The sequence below is a fragment of the Cuculus canorus genome, chromosome 2 (genome assembly GCF_017976375.1).
Source record: "Cuculus canorus isolate bCucCan1 chromosome 2, bCucCan1.pri, whole genome shotgun sequence".
Classification (NCBI taxonomy): domain Eukaryota; kingdom Metazoa; phylum Chordata; class Aves; order Cuculiformes; family Cuculidae; genus Cuculus; species Cuculus canorus.
The window spans coordinates 29,920,844-29,938,578 of record NC_071402.1 but is presented as its reverse complement, the minus strand read 5'-3'; the positions used below and the strand labels follow the sequence as shown (position 1 = coordinate 29,938,578).

General features: G+C 38.5%; 1 protein-coding gene across 5 annotated transcripts in view; it reads left to right on the top strand.

Annotated features, from left to right (window-relative positions):
• The first annotated feature begins 1,746 nt into the window (after positions 1-1,746).
• RALYL (RALY RNA binding protein like) overlaps positions 1,747-17,735 on the top strand; it is a 390,766-nt gene continuing 374,777 nt past the window's right edge. The window contains exons 1-2 of one of the 5 annotated variants that reach the window (XM_054059538.1): positions 1,747-1,931; positions 2,862-2,948. The gene's annotated coding sequence lies outside the window, so the exon portion shown is untranslated. The remainder of the gene's footprint in view (positions 1,932-2,861; positions 2,949-17,735) is intronic. The other 4 variants (XM_054059541.1, XM_054059535.1, XM_054059537.1 and 1 more) reach the window with 4 other exon arrangements.

The window sequence follows — 17,735 nt, the reverse complement described above, 5'->3', positions numbered from 1 at the left end:
AAGAAAGCGAGCATTTATTTCAATTTTCTGGGAACACTCAAGAAGAGAGAAAGAAAGAAAGAGAGAGAGAAAGAGAGAGAGAGAGAAAGAGAGAGAGAAAGAAAGAGAGAGAGAAAGAAAGAGAGAAAGAAAGAAAGAGAGAAAGAAAGAAAGAGAGAAAGAAAGAAAGAGAGAAAGAAAGAGAGAAAGAAAGAGAGAAAGAAAGAAAGAAAGAAAGAAAGAAAGAAAGAAAGAAAGAAAGAAAGAAAGAAAGAAAGAAAGAAAGAAAGAAAGAAAGAAAGAAAGAAAGAAAGAAAGAAAGAAAGAAAGAAAGAAAGAAAGAAAGAAAGAAAGAAAGAAAAGGTGAGAGCAAGGGGAAAAGCTTTGTGTGAGGATATGAAGAAGGCAGGCTGGTGCCCTCACCAGTCTCTTATATAGCAGGGCATCCTCGTACTGGCCACAGTAATTTTTCCACAATAATAACCTGGCTATATCCCCTGAATCCTGACCCGGATGAAAAGAGAGGGGCTCTTAAGAAAAAGTGAGGAAAAATGGGGTAGGAGGGAGCAGGGAAGCATTACCTAGATTGCTCCCTCCATCACAATTCCTGGTTTATGGATACACACATCTAATTCACAATTCATCTCGTAGAGGTGTCTTTTCCTCCTAATGCAGAAGCGGCAATTAAGTAAGTTTTTGGTAAGGTTACCAGCTGTGAGCTTTTCTGGGAAGCAGTGAAGCGAGGAGGCAACCTTTGGTGGCCGAGACAGGGCAGCGGGCTGGGGCCGGCGGTGCTGTGCGCAGGTTTTGCTTCTGCCGGAGCCAGAGCGAAGCTGCTCTCAGCCACAGCCGCCGCTCGCTGCGACTGCTGTGTTTGTTAATAAGGAGACAGGCGAGGAGAGCTAAAAAAGGGAAAAGCAAGCGTCTTGAGGAAACTCTCAGAAGCAGTAGCATCCAGCCGGCTCCGGTGGATTTCTTGTCTGTCAAAGGAAAACGGAGAGAGCTCCCCTCCGGCCAACCACAGAGCTGCTTCGGGGCCCAACCCCGAACCCTTCCCCGGCGCCTCTGTGCCCGCGGGGGCTCTGGGCAGCGCGCGCCCCGGGAGCGAACCCCTCCGAAAACACTTGTTCCTTCCCACCTCGGTCATCAACTTTGTCATGAGAAGCATCACCGCTGCCACCGGCAGGAGGGAGAGGCCATGAAACAGGGCAGGGAGCAAGGCGAGAGAGCGAATGATAGATGGGACCGTGGGTCCCTGTGCTCCTCGCGCCCCGCGTGAAGCGCTCGCCGGAGGCAGCAGCGCGGCTCAGCCCCGGCCGAGCGCGGCACCCGCGCCCCGCCGCACGGCTCGGGCGGCAGGAGGGGCCCCCCATGCACGCCCCCCCGCGGTGCCCCGGCGCACAGACCCGGCGGGAGTCCCCCCCTTCGCGCCGGGGCGCCCCTGCACGCTCTGAGCTGCCGGCGGGGAATCGGGGCGGGGGGATCCCCGCGCAGACGGCAGGAGGGGGAACCCGAGCGCGAGGCAGCGCGGCGCTGGACCGGAGGGGGGCACGGCACCCCCCACCCGGGCAGAGGGCGTGGGGCAAGGAGCCGGCGGGCGAGGGGAACCGCCGCGCAGGACGCGCCCGCCCGCGCACCCAGAGCCGCGCCGGGGAGAGTGCGTGCGCGCAGCCCCCGCCGGGGCCGGGCGGGGAGCCGGGGCGGGGGGCTGCGGGGGGGGGTGGTGGGAGCCGGGCGGCTCGCGGCGCGCTGGGTCCGCGCTGGGTCCGCGCCCGGCGCCGCCGCCGCTGCGCCCTCCCGGCTGCGAGTCTGCCCGGCTCGGGATCACGTGGCGGTTGCCGGAGGCAGAGACTAGAGAGGAGAGAAAAAAAAAGCGCCTCATTCCTTCTTCCACCGCCATACTGTATTTTATAGTAACTCTCATTTTTATTCCTCCCTTTTACTCCCGCTCGGTGAGTACCTTTCCGCTGACATTCTTGTCCTCCTATTTTTGTCCTTTTTTTTTCTTCCTTTTGGGTTTTTTTTTGGTTGCTTTTTTTTTTCTTCTTTTTTTTTTTTTTTTTCTTCCTCTTTGATTATTGTTTAAATGGATTTGATCTTTTACTGATGACAAGTTTTTTTTTTTTTTTTTTTCCTAGCATGTGATGGTTACTAAACTGTGAGCAAAAGGTGCTGCTGGGGCCGGGAGTCACTGGGAATGAAAAATGATAATATTTATAATACAGACTTGCCAGTCCAGCAACAACTGGTATACATTTAGTAGCTATATATCTATATATGCAACTGGTTTTGTTGTGGCACGGAAAAGCAATGTGAAATATGATGCTTATTTTTTAAAGATAAGAGAAAAGGCATGTTTCTAACTCTTTTTATTTTTTTTGCAGAGGATTTTCTCTGGTGGTATTTTATTTTTGGGTGTTTTTTAAGGGTTTTTTTTTCATAAAGAGATGGGAATTGCAAATTCATTTTACAGCAGTGTTTACAGAGAGTTTGTACTCTTGCAATACTGGTGGAAGCCACAAAGCAAGATGTTGATTTTATTATTTTTGTTATTGGTTGGTTTTGGTTTTTTGTTTTTTTTTTTTACAATGCAATCAGCAGGGTTTTTTTTTCTTCTTTTTCGTTTTTTGATGCCTGTTTATAATGTGAAACTTTTCTTGCAGCGTGTTACAGTTATCGTTTTTAAATACTTTTTTCCTCCTTTAAGATAACAAAGCAAAACAGAAAGCCAAAGAGATGATCCTTACTTTTGCACATTTTGCACCTTGACTTTTTCATTCTTTTACCAGCAGTATTTTATGATGGTTATTATTATCATGATGATTATGATGATGATAGATATATACATATATACAAATAAATGCATTTTCAAATGATGGCAGTGGAAGGTTTTCCTGGAGAATGAAGTGCGGTTTGGTTTCCTTGTCAACGGAAGATGAAGTGAACAACTGAACATCTCCCCAGTGCAGGTACTTCATCTCCTTGTAGGCGTTTCCACGCTGTGTAAATTAAATTGTGAGATATCTTTTTTTTTTTTTTTTTTAAAGAAATCTCTTTCCACCCTTAACTAAAGGTTTCTGCGCAATACACATGAGAACTGAACTAAATATCTCTGCCTCGTGATTGCTTGAATGTGTGGGAAATGTTGCACTAATTGAGCTTAGGTCGGCTCAGCTGAAGAAAGGTGTTTCTTGTGCTGTATAGAGGAGAAGGCAGGTGGGGAAAAAAAAATCCCGGCCCCCCCTCATCCTCCGCCCCCTTCCCATTTTAGAAAAACACCTTAAATCCCAAACCCAAACTGGGTGAAACCTTGAGATCCTGCTTAGGAGTGTAAATACTTACAGAACTTGAAACAGAAACAAAAACCTCAGCCCTTTATTGTGGTGACTCGTGTGTGTTTGTGTGTGTCTGTTTAAAAATTATCCATTAGAAAATAGCTGTGAGAGGAACAGGGAAGGAGGCTCCCTCGAGAGCTGGCTGGCTGCCACGGGAGGCATATTTAGGAGCCCTAAGGGCGGCAAACCCCTCGTATCCAACTCCTGCCCCTCTTATTAAAAAGGCGTAACAAGGCAGCAGGTTGCCTTTTATGAATTTTGTTCATTGGGATGGAGATTAATCAGAAGCAGATATTTGCTTGAAGGTGTTTCGTTTTGTTTTGATGGTTATTAATGCCACTGCCTGACAGGGAATGGGAAACTGTTACTTTCCGTGACGGTCACCGAGAGTTCAGGATTGGAGAAGAAACTGTTACTTTTCATTGAGGCACTTAAATGCTTAACAGAGGCTGCCTCTGATGTAGAGACAGGATATTGATTCTGTAAGATAGAATTTGGAAAGATTTTTCCAGAGGACAGGTTGTGGTGTTTGGTTTTTTTAGTGTTGTTCGGTTTTTTGGGGATTTGTTTTTTTGGGGGGACAATTGTTTTTTGCAGAAAGAGGTCTAGTGCAATATTATGCTGTAGTTGAAGTGCTGAATACTTGGATCCGCAGTGTTCTCTGTAGTTCATTGTGATGGGATTGCTTAGTGTGTTTTATATAAACAGCTTTTAGGGATCTATAACTGTCTGTAAAGATATGCTGTGTATTCAGATGTGGAAACTAAAGTAAGTTACAGGGGATATATTTCTTTTATCACTGTGGTATAAGCAAAACAAATCATAGGACTACAAATGCGTCTGAAAGTTTGAAGCTTCCAACACTTACATTTACATTCGTGTTACTTAACAGTTTCCTTTGAAGTAGAATGTGTATATATGAAGTATTCAACAGTCTCTCATGCAATTAGTCACGTTGAAAAAAAAATATCCATTTATTTTTGGAGAAACTTCTATATCATGTATTTATGGTGGCTTTTTCCAGCTTAAATGTAATAAAAGTATTTAGCACATATTCATGTACAGCTTCTGCTCTGACATGATCAAATATTTTTGGCAGCATACTGGGGTCAATAACTCAAGTGTCTAAAAAACACTGTCTAGATATTTCCATGATAGATTATGATGACTTCTCTGAAACAGTTACGATCTGTTGGGTCAATACTCCACATTTAAGAAGACTCAGCCTGCTTATTTTTTCATGATTTAATTTGAAAGCAAGCCAATAAAATACAAGAGTGATTGAAACTTTATCCTCCACCCCTCTTTTTATTTCCATCCCTCCTTATTTTTAAACTAAAATTTTTCTTTAAATTATGTGGAACTGCCAGTAAGCAAAATATTTTTCATATTGCTAAAGCACAGAAATAAAGTAACTAGGCTTGCACTTTCCAGTTTGCTGTTCCTTTTGTCCTTTCCTTTAATACTGCAGGTGTCTTGTGTGAGTAATTTTGTACAGATAATTGCTGACTGAAGGTTTCATCCTGCTCACTTAGTTTTACTTTGAAGTCTGAGAAATAAAGTTCTAGGAACGCACTATTTTCAGCACCTGAATTTCATCTACAAAGCACCTATTGTCTAAGTAACATGGAAATTAATATACATATATTTAATTTGCAGCAATCTGAGGCTTTATGGTGTCATATAAATCAAACAGTCTAGGGACTTTAAAATGGGAATAAAAAAGTTAATTTGGAAAGAGGATACATCTGCCTTCTGCGGTATGTGGGCTCAGTAGGATTTGGGTTGATGGAATTGGTTTCAGCTTGGTGTTTCCATAGTTATGCTGTGACTAATGATGTGGAAAACATGTTGGGAAAAGCCATAGTTAGTGTAAAAGACAGTTGTACTTTTTGTACTTTTGAGATGAATAAAAATTTTATCTAAGAATTGCAGTACTGTTTCTACAAGTGAAACACTTTCTATAAGTGTTTCTTATATTTAGTAAGAGATGGATTTGTACTGCAGTATCTCCTTAAAGTGATGTGTCCATACTTATGTGACGTCTTCTGTTTTTCTTTACATCTGTATTGATATTCAGGAGAGGTTAGGAATTTAAGATACCTTTGTAAGGGTTTGTAAACTGAAAGGTTTGGAAGGCCTTTTCTTCCTCTATTACTATCATTAGCAGTACGTACTAGCAAGTAAAAACGTCATAGGTGAACACAAGTTACTGACTGTGTAGTGCCAGAGTACTGACACATAAATACATGTTTTCAGCTGCTGTAGTGGACTGACTTGGCAATGGGAATATATCTTCTTGCAGTTTTCTACATAGGAGATAGGACTAGAGAGGCCTGTGAAATCATCATCTCCGTTTTGCTGTGATGCTAGGCTGGTCTTCTTATTTTGTTCAGATTCAAGTTTAAATTTAGCTGGAGCATCACTCCCACTGCCCCTCTACAAAGGCTGGGCAGAGCTTCACTCTTACGGCTGTTAGAAACCTCATTTCTCTCCTAAATTTATTCTCAGATGGTTTACACACCTTTATTTTTGTGCCAGCGCTGTCCCTAAACAATAAGGTTCCTCATCCACATCACTGCTTCTCTTCAGAGTGAATTTCTAGAAAGCAACCACATCCGCTTTTCACTCATGTTTCCTGCTCGCTGGGGAGAGGTTCCTGATAGCGTGGCCGGCTTGGAGAAGGGATATTGAGACTGGCCCTCACCAAAGTTGTGCTGCAGCAGAAGGAGGGCAGCTGCATTCTAAGCCCCTTCTTCCACAATGATCTGTTCTGTTTTCAGCTTCAAACACGGATGTCCATTTTCTGGCTCTCACATCAGCCTGGATGTTTCCACCTGGAGCTGTACCGTGGACATACCTTCTTCTGGTGGAACAGGGTTTGTGCCATGCAGACCTTACCATCACTATGCCTAACCAATCGGAATGTCTCTGGCTAGACCATAACTGCACAAGACTGTCAGAAATTTCTCCGGCAACATTCTAGACTTCCAAGAATCTACTAATTATTGTTTTATTATTTTTACATTCACACCAAACAGAGGAACCTGAATCAGCTTAAGCTACAATGCTTTTTAAACTATCTTTTCCTTATTAGTTTCTTCCCAGGTAGCTTATATCTTAGCTTTCTAGTCTTCAAAAGCATTATTCTAAAAGAAGTTTCTTTCTTACAGTGTAATTTGTCCTATTGTCTTCATTCCTGTATTGTGGGTTTTGAAAGATAAAATAAAAAAGCTTAATGGTGTTTAAAGTGTAGAACTGTAAAGATTGAAAGGTCTGCCCTCAGATAAATCTTTTTAACTTCCTTTAGTCTTCCTCGAGAATACTGTACTCTGTCAAATTCTGGAGCTGAATCCTTTATGTTTTAAGTACTTATGGAATTTCTGAACAGAAGGCTAAAGCTGACTATATCCTGATGAAAAGTTATGTAATCCGTTACACCATCTACCTAGTCATCTAGTGTGTATCTTCCTCAAACTCAGATTCTCTCTGACAGAAGAAAACAAAATGCTATTTTTAAATGGTATGAAGATTACAGTGTTACATTCTCACCTTTGTTAAGGTACCAATATTATTTTATAACCTTTGAATAATTACCAGAATAAAATGGCATGAAGATTATTGTTTTGCATAAACACATATTAGAATAATTAGTACAATTTTTTTCTCGTCTTTACTCTTTCTTATTTCAAAATTACACTCTAATCTCTGTAATGTTCTTAATCCTTCAAAAGCATTTATACTGCAGTTTTGGAAGTGCTTTCTGAAAGAGTTTATCTTTGTACAGTGAAGTGTGATTTTTCCATCTCAATGAATCACTGCCAACAATTAAAATAAATGATCAAGTAGACCTTCAAATTATTAAGTAAATCTCAGGTTGCTTAGCATGAATGCAATTAACTTGTTTTTACCATTCTGTTATTCTGGGGTGAAAAGATAGGCAAATTAATAAGAAGAATCGTATAGATAGATATTTTAGAGATGTTTTTAGTGTGAGAGTATTAACAGAAATCTTACATTAAATTAATTACCCTTTAGGGCTTAACCAATATTTTTGTTTAAGAAGGAATAGCTTAACTTTCTCTGTGTAGTTAATGTACACACACCAATGTTGTCTACTATCACTTGACAAAAGCTACAGAGTTAAGTTGATCCATGGTGGAGCATCCAGTCCAGGCTTCTTGTGTAGACTGGGCATGTCAGGCCTCAAACAAGAATAATTTTGCAGTGTCATTTTAGTTTTAGGAACAGTTTTTTTGCTGTGGTGTAGTTCCTTCACGGTTATGGTAGTAAACCCGATTTCTACTGTGGCTTGGCTGGTGGGTGTTTGAAGAAGCAGAGGCGGATTTTGTATGTGTGTTGACCAACGGTGTATATGAGCATGGTGGAATATAATTGACACTCCCCAGGCTCTTTATTTTTCCTTTGCACATTTGTGAGTCTTTCTCCCAAAATACGCAAAGCTCTGATTAAACTCAGTTTACATCAGTGTACATCCCAGGCGGCTGCCTGATCTCAGTCATTGGTGCCTCTACCTACGTGCAGTCTCTGAGCAACAAAGTGAATGCAGAGCTCTGAAAACAGCTGAGGCTTTGCATGGGCAATACTGAGAACGGTCTACAGCCCCTTGGACATTCATAGCTTATAAAAGGCAGTACAGGCCATTGTTATTATTATTTAAAGAACAGTAAATCATAAAGGATACAATAATAATTATTGGTCCCTGATAATTATTACGTGATTTGTTGAAAGTTAGGTTCCAGTCTTCCAATTGTGCCCTATACTAACAGCCTTTACTTTAGCCTTCTCAGTCACATCAGTTGCTTTCATCAAGATCCTCCCTTGAGTCAAGCATGTGCTTTATTTGTGCAGGGTCAACAAAAAGGGGCTCTCTGGCACAAATCAAATATTAATGGGATTCTTCACCTGACTGAAGCAAGGCTAAATTTGTTTTGTAGAAAAACATCGCACTAGCACAGTTCATTCGGCCAAAGGTGTCTCCATTTGTGCTGGGAGTTTTGCATAGAAGCTGAACAGCATCTATATCAGATAGATACAACATACATCTTGTTAAATAGTGGTAAATTTAGGATCAGGAAGAGGCATTGCATATGTATAGCTTGCATGCAGTATTTTTTTGGCTGATTTAAGAGTTGGAGTTTCAGTCTCAAAGGATTATATTTGCATAGTGTTGACAATGCTGGCCCTTTCTGTTTGGTTGTGTTATTGTGGAGTTTGATGCTTGGAAGTACTGAAATGATTGCACTATTCTAGGCATCCTCTTTATTAGAACCTTCTTTATATGAATAAGTACAATGAAAAAGCCCAAAATGCATAGAAGTAACAAAGATAGTTTTATGCATACTTGCACGCTGAGCCTGCTTTCAGGAGTTACTGAATGCTAACAGCTCTTCTTGTGGGTAGAGAAGAGTGATAGTAATTCACTGACTTTTACAATGAAACACTGTGTTTTTAATAATTGCAGCATCATGTTCTGAGCTTGATCCGTACTACAGAGTTACTTTTTACAAAAGAAAAGGAAATTCTGCGTAGTTATCCTGTTTTATCAGAAGACCTTTCCCCCAATAAATATTAGGTTAGAAGTTATAAAACACTTAAAAATGTTTTGTGCAAACTGTCATGCAGCATCTATGAAACAGACACAAAACTTCCTGTTTGGGTGCCTATAAAAGGGATTATTTGTACTGTGATCTAAGTAACAAAAACATCAGTGTTATTACTTTATTTCTCATCTTGCAGTTGCTACTTATTTCTCAGGGTAAAACACAGCATTTGAGAATTTGCACAGTAGGTCAGTTTTTTAATCTATTCTGTCCTGCATAAATGTACATCAATTTTTTTTTTTTGAACTGCAGAAGAAGGCTGTAATCAAGTTTTTTTTCCTGCATATACAACTTCCGGTTAAATAGAAGTTCTGTAAATGGGACAACTCCAAGACTGGCTCTGAAGACGTTAGCGTCTTCTTATTGTGCACTTGTATGTTGTAGACAATTAGTATACATTATACTTAATGAAAAGAGTAACTGCACTTATATTTTGATGTTATGTCACTTTTGCTTTAGGAGCATAATTCATCAGGACATTGATGCTATTTTTGTTATTATTTTATGAGAAAACCATGCTGTGCTACCGTTCATTAGAATGCACCCTGCTCTGGGTGCATGATATATAAACAGAAAGGTGCAGAATTAAACTCCGGTCCTATTAAAATCACTGATACATATGCTGGTGAAAATTTCCTGTCAAAACATTTCTTTCTGTAGATTTTTGATGAAGTGATTTACACAAAAGGCTTAATTCATCTCACTTAACCTTGCTGTTTAAAAAAATAGGCTTTCAGAGGCAAACTAGTCATCATTTTAGCAATCTACAAGTTAGTCCTTGAAGTCCCACACAGTTGCTCAGGGCTTTGTAATCAATAGAGGTATATAGACACCTTCAGAGAATTACTGATTACATCCCAAGAGAGGCATCTTTGGATGGCTGAGATGAACAGCCTTCCTTAAACACCTTTCTCTTTTCACAGATGAAAGAGGGAACCTAGACGAGACATATAAACTAGATTTTTGAGTTTTTGTTGGATGAAGCTAGAGATTAATCTCATGCTTATTTACCCTGTATCTGTTGAAATAATAATTTCTTAATGCAATGTTTGATTGAAAACTTATTTTGTGACCACTAGAATCTTCATGGCTTTAAGTTTTTACTTGATTGATTGCTTTTGGATTTGTTTGTTTGTTTGTTTTTTTAACCTTCTGCAGGCATTTTTTTACAGGAATGCAGATGTCTTTTAAAACATTTTGAATCTGTTCTGGACTATGACAAAATTTCCAAAGGTTTCTGCTGAGGCCAAGTTTTCATACCTTTTTCTCCACTGCTTCACTCAGTTTTCCGACTGTTTGTTATGCAACCCTACAACATAATCCTTCAATGCGTTTTCACAGAATCCTGTTTTGTAATCCAGGGACACGAGGTATTGGGTACTGTCTTGAATCTCACTTGAGAAACCTTTGAAAATAGTTGAAAGATAAGGATTATGTGGGTGGCAATGAAATCAGTTACTTGCAGTTTGCACATGTAAATGAATTTAGATATATAGTCTCAGCATTAGAAAATCATTAGCAGATCAATGAATGGCATAAGACCTGAATTTTAAAGTTTTAGATGGCTCTGAAGAAGGCTTTTTAAATCATAAAGAAAAAAAATAATAGTTTGTAAGCTGAGGTGATTCAGGCAATGCAGGTTAAATATATAGCTATTGATGGCATGCTGCTAATATCCTCACGTACATACTTGTTCTAAAAAATTCCAGTAAAACCTGTAGTTTTGAATATGCAGATGCATTTTGGTTTTCCCTCTCTCAGGTAATTTTCTAGAGAAGTTTCGTGTTTTATAAGATTGCGTGTTAAAATTTATATAAACCATCTCTTAGACAAAGTTTATATCAGTGACTTAGTTTAGATCTGTCCCAAGTCCTTGTGAACAGCGGGATGCAAAAATACTGGCTGACTTGTGCCAGTGCCTCATGTTCTATGGTAGCTGTAAAGCTGAGTCCAAATCAGAAATTAAACATTTATGATAGGAATAAGCACAAAACTCAACATAGTAAGAGTTAATTGCCTAAATACCAAGATGAAATAAAATGCACTTCTGAACCTTCGCAGCCACATTATAATGTTTCGTGTAGATTTGGAAATCTTACAGAGGAGTTAAAAAGTTGGGAGTTCTCAGCACTTTGAAATTACTGTTTCCATAAACATAGTAATATACTCTGGCTACTCTAAACAATTAGTTGCAGCTACAGTGTCATGTTACACACTTCACCACCTCTTAGCCTTCATCTTTTTTCTTCATAATGTATCTATATTTCTTTCTGTCTTAGATTTGTGTGCTGTCCCTCAAAAATACATTGTCTGAGCAGTATTCACATAAAACAGATTTACAAGGATTTGCTGACTTCATGAAATTTTTATCTCTTTCCCCTGTTTCATTTATGCACCGTAACGTTTCCTTTTTCACTCATGCATCTCAGCTCAGACTTAGAAGCACAGTGTGGTCATGGGAATATAAAGGTCTCATGACCATAGATTGTCAGGACATAGACAAGCACAACTGAATTTCTCAATGAGAGTAGGGCATATAAGCCCAACTGTGCTATTAGATGTCACTGGGTTTAACTGTCAGTTGCTCCGGATGAGTAGGTAGTCCAGGGACTCCGAATGAAGAATACTTGTTTAGGGACATGCTTGTGAAAGAAGCTATTACAAGAAAAATAATTACAGTTTTGTTTAAGGAAATAAGTTATTTCAGGAATGCCGTGGGTTTTTTTTTATTTGATACAGAAATGAACATGCTACATAGTGTGACATTTAATCTCAGAAATTTTAAAGCAGGTTCAGAAATTCTTGATACTTGGTCACAAATATTAATGGAGGTTGTAAATATTCATCACAGTCAGAATAAGACTGGCTACTTTTCACTTTCAGATATTTTAAGATCAGAATCAGCCCTGCTGTAGGGACCTGTGTCATAAAAGTCTGCAGTGACAGAGGGAAGCATATTTTAAAATGTAAGGTGTGTTCATTTGAATTTCTGGATCCTTTTTATCTTTTATTTGTAATTTTTTTATTTCAGACTTGCTGGACCTTCCCTCCTGCTCTGGACCTCTCCCCTGGCATCGCCACAGCTCAGAAGGATGAAAGAAAAGGAAGCGATAGGAGAGGGATGGAAGAGGAGAAGTGTAGAGAGAGAGGGAGGAGAGGCAGCAGTAGAAATGGAGAAACAAATCTTTAGTGGTTTATTTAAGGCTCCAGACAAAGGGAATGTTTGCAATCCCCACTCCTCCTCATCTTCCTCTTGAGCACAGGCCTCCCTCCCTCTCCACCACCTTAGCTTTTATCAGCATTACAGATATTTCACTACTCATTTCCTTTTTTTATTAAAGAACAAAATCAGAACAATTGAAGTCTTGCAAATAACAAAATATAGTCTTCTCACAAACTTTGTTAAAGTAGTAAAGTCGACTTCTTTAACTATGGAAGTATAGAACGGTTTCATACTTCATCAGCGATACAAAAAGAAAAGGTTAGATTTCTCATTCCTTTTAAACCCTAGGTGAGCCCTTTAAATTAGTGTGCACATGACTTGGTTTTTCAGTGGTATTAATCTAGACCGAAAAGCAGACTTTCTACGGGACCTTTATTTACTTACTTATTGTTTAACCTTTACTTCTTTTAAAGCTTCCCTTCCAGGTGTCCTTCTTACTCCCCGTTATCTTAGTAGGAGTAAAAATTAAAAACCGTTCCTAATTCTTTCAGTTAGTTTGAAACTTGCAGTGTATTATTTAGCTTTGTAGGCCAAATACTCCCACTAGAGTTAAAAATCCAATCTGATTTTTGCTGTGCAGTGTGACTGTTAGACAGGTGAGAAATAGAGGCTCCACTACTCAGTGCTGGTTCAGCACTTGGCTTGATCCTGATGCTTGGTCTTTCTTCCCATCTGGACTGTCAGGCATTGTGAAGGTGGAGGAGTGCTCAGATTAAAAGGACTCTTTGGCCAAACCTCTTTTCATTTCTTATGCATACCTGCCTCCTCACAGCCCCTCCCACTAGGAATCCATTCTGCCTGACAAGATTCTTTTAAGAGTGCTAATAGAATGGGTGGACCCAGTAATTGAACTTTCTAAGAAGATATTTCCTAAACCTGGAGCTTAAATTGGTCCTGTGGCTCCCCTGTGCCAATCTGCCCGATACAAAAAAAAAGCTAAATGCTAGCCACTGAGACAATAAAACATAAAGCCCATTTGCAAATTTGTGGACTTAAATGGCAAATACTAAGAATTCCCAGGTCCTTATTATATACTATAATCAATTATGGTTAACTGAGTAAAGAAAGGTGTTAGGTATCAGCAGATTCTGGATGGAACAGGTGGTTATTGCAGATGCTGATGGATCAGGTCCAGAGCAGAACAGTCGGGTCCAAAAGGCTGAAATAAACTTTATATCCTGAAGTGACTTTTTAAAACAGTACTGTAGACAAATTGTTAGGTATTACGCCTATCTGGATATAATAGGTCAAATGCAAACATGCTACTGAATAAAGTACACGAAATAGCAAGAAAACAATGGGTTTTTTTCAGGGATTTTATATTTAAGGATGTGTTAAAATGTCTTAAAATTTAGGAGAACTTAATGCACTGACTTTACCTCATTACCTCATTACCTGACTAGAAAATTTGAATTTCAGTTGGTATTGAAGTTGCCTGTATGTATTGTTTTTACATTTTGTTTAGATTTGGATTATTTTTGCCCAACTTATGTGAGTCACACCGTTGAACAGTACGTTTCCGATTTCAGCAGCATATTCAGAGCCCCTTCACATGGTACTTCGGGTCTCTGGGCAGTCTCTGTGGAAAGGGAGCACCTTGAAAGGAGCCCTTTGGGACAATTCTGCAAGTTACCCACGTTCCTCATAAAATCGTACTGAGAGCTGTGACTCAAAGGATGAACGAGCTCCTGCATGCCCCAGGACGTGCTTGGCAGAGAGCTTGTCCATCTCCTTGCTTGAACCAGAGAACTGCTCTGGGCACATGCCTCCTCTGGGATTTGTTAAAGGGGGAGGGCTCACTCAAGACTTCCCTGGGCCTTCAGGAACTTGTGGTTATGAGGTAGAACTTAGTATTTTTTTAAGGCAGGTGGCACTGTTGCAGGCAATCTGAGATTTAGGCTATATTTGCCAGCATTAAGTTTTATTTAAGAACAATTAAGGGAAGCCTACCTTAACTTTAGGTAACTTCATCTGACAGCACAACAGAAGTTATGAAATATGAAACTTGCTCCCAGCTGCTGTTGAAATGTGGTGCAATGCATCACCTCCTTCAGAGTTTAGAGTCATTTGCAAAAGGAAGAAATGTGATTGTAAGTACGTATTTTGAAGCCACTGGTGCTGGTGAGGTCATTAAGACTGCCCGTACAAGTAAGATGAAGAAGGGTCTGTGGAAACAAATCTGAAGCAAATACTTCTCCAGTCAGGAGCAGAGTAGATGAATGGTATCTCCTTGGACTGATTTAAATCCTTTGCCTTTTCTCAGTCATACCATTCTATCATCTCTGCCACAAATATTCTATAACTTAACTTAGTAGTTTGCTTTGTAACTTTTATCTTCTTCAAAGTGCAACCAAATAATTTCATATAGCAATTGCCATTTCAGTTCAAAATGTAACTACAGTATAATCCATAATCATCAATTTATTTTATGACAGCTGTTTGCTATTATGTTTCACAGCCTTGCAGTGCATCAGTAAAATATCTTTATAGAAGTGAAGTAATAGAGTTGGCACCTTTGAAGCTGGGAACTTCCTAATGAAAACTTTGAACCTTTCCTGAAACCATAATGTTCTTTACATAAATGTTTATAACCTACCTCTTTCAAATTAAATGCCTTGTGACCTCTGGAATGTGATATAAAATGTATCTTATGGTGGTGGTGGCTAAGTGTAACGTGTAAGTTTTGAAATAAATTACAATAGTCTTTTAGGATTAGACTTCATCCATGAAATTCAAAGCAAGATTTCCCAGTTATGATACTTGCCTGTTAATTGCTGCTCACACAGAACAAAAAGCATAAGTACTTTTGAAAGTCGAGAATTTTGGACATCTCTACTAAATTCATAGTTAAATGCCTGACCTCAGCATTATTATAGAAGATTTACTGTGTGTAGAACACAGTAGATTACTGTGCATGGTGGCAATCTCTGTTTGGCCTAGAAAACGGAACTGCGGTGGGAACCAGGCTGAATGAAGGTTGCCATTATCATGAATAAGATACTTCATAGATGAAAGATATTTTAAGTAAATATGCCAAGGACAAGGCACACCAGGTACAGTTTAACATTAAATGTGTAGCTTTCTATGTGTAGCTTGTAGCAAGATGGATCCCACGCAGAAACTGTAAGTCAAGTACTGCTCTCGCTTGCAATTTTACAGCACTTCGGTTGTGAGTCTATTTGGATTGCACTGCAACAGAGTTTTATCTGGGGATATAATTTATTGTTTGATTTTTTAATATTAAAGATGAGAAATTGTGCATCATATTTTCTCGTAAAAGTCTGTCTATCCCAATTTCATGTATTTTGAGTAGTACGGAGTGTACCATGATGTGTAGAGGGTGTACCTATGTAACTGTATCCAAGGATACTCCCCATCTTGTAATTAAGTCTATAACAACTTTTACTGATTTCATTGGAAGTAATGTCAGGTTTCTGTTTCCAATACAAGAGGCTGTGTTTCTGATATAAATGTGGAAGAGGATATTAACTCAATAGAACAAACAGTCTGGTAGCTGTTGAATAAGACGTTGGAAAGACGGCATAATAAAAATCTGATTTAATATAAAAAAATGCAGTGTTGTTTTTTCTGGTAAATGAGTGTATATATTTGTTCTGGTCTAATAAGTATGGAAAAGATCTGATGTAGTGGGTCAAACTCAAGGCCCAGCTAACTCATTATTCTGTTTGTGCTGGTTGTAAAGAATAAGAAAAAAAATGGTATTCTTGCAAGACCCTACTTTCTAGCAGAATACATAGAATATCATAATAATAATGCAAGTGTAAACTATACTGACCTATAGTTTAGTTATAGTTTATTGAACAGTTTATCATTATTAATAAAGTTACAGATAAATTAATATTTTGTACAATTGGATACATACCAGGACAGGTGAGGTTATCTTGCCAAAAAAGTGAATAGAGTATCTATTAATGATAGTATCAGTTAATGGCAACTTTATGTTCTGTAAAAAAAGCCCAGAACTTAATCTGCTAGAGCTTAAAAGTATGCTTAAAGCGGAAACACATTTTTAAAAATTAAAAAAAAAAATAAATCATTTGCAACATGTTTGCAAGATGATGAAGTGGGAATACATTATTGAATTAGTATTACAGCTCAGATCAAATTCCTGAATTAATTTCAAATGATAGGAGTTTGTAATTTCCTACATTCTGCCATTTTGTAACTTTGTATTCCTAGACCTTGCAGACCTACTTAACTTTTTTCAATATAATATTTTTTGAACGTGTATGTATACAATCTATATTTACTGTATTGAGGGATATTACATGTCTAGACACATATATTTGAATTTTCATTATGAAATATATGGAAATGATAGCCTAAAAAAGACAGTTATTTATGAAATTTGTTTTGAGGCATTGCCTTGTAGCTTCTTATTGGAGCTATAAATTTGAAAGTTTTCTGTATTTTATGTTTGCACCATTATATGAGGAAATAAAACAGACTGTAAAGTAGAAGCATGCTTTAATGAACAATTTGGTTATATCAGTATCCCAACAGAAACTATGCGAGGAAGTCCTCTGGATTTTGGGAGCTTCAGCTTCCTAGATGTATGTACTTATTTATATTTCAAACAGTAATATTTCTTTAGGGAGTTACTTTATTAGTCACAATTTATCTAAGAATTTGAAAACCTTTGTGCTTTACAGATGCTTATCATTTAAGTAATGATAACAAAAAAAAAAATAAATTCATTGGTTCACGTTGCCAAAGTGCACAGGAACCCACCCACGAAACAAGGCTAGCAGCTTATTAAAAGAATAGAGGGCAAGCTCCAACCTCAAAACCGCATGATTTATATGCAGCTTGCAACCCTACATGAGTGCCCAGGATTCTGCAGTAGAGTATGTACTCAATAATAGCAATTTTTTTTAAAATAACGCACACTGTAAATATTTAAATTCTTTTGAATGTGAAATTGTCTAAAGTATTTGCATGCGTTGCCTCTGTGAACTCATTCAGTCACAACCTCTCACCAGCAGTATATTGAAAAGGTAATCAGTGAAAATATCCTTATCCATTTAAAAATAGTATTTCTTACTCCTAGCAATTTTTCTCTCATGCTATATATTTTGTATATAAGCCCACTGTTATACTTGAGATATGGTATTGTTGTTCTTGTGCTTTTTATAAATCCCCAGATAGTTCTTGCATTTGGAGATTTTTTTTTTATGTTACTGTATTTCTCAATAACGTTAAACAAAAACCAAAAAACATACACATGAAAAAAGGGGGGAAAGGGAGTCTTTATTAGTAGAATATTAACAGCGTATTTCAGAGCAGGTGGAGCAGAATGAGACATCACAGCCAAACTAACAACTAGTGAAATTATCGTGGTGAAATTTTCAGAAAAGTCCTACAGCCACTTTGTAGGCAAAATTTTTTAAAAGCCATGTAGATAATTTTTATTTTCATGGAAGTAATGTTTCAACAGTTAAAGAGAAACTATGAGAAGCTGCTTAAGTTGTTCCTTCTTATGCCGTCTAAGGTACATATGTGAAAGATATCCTATATCTTACATGATCTTATATTGCATGATATATGATGTAA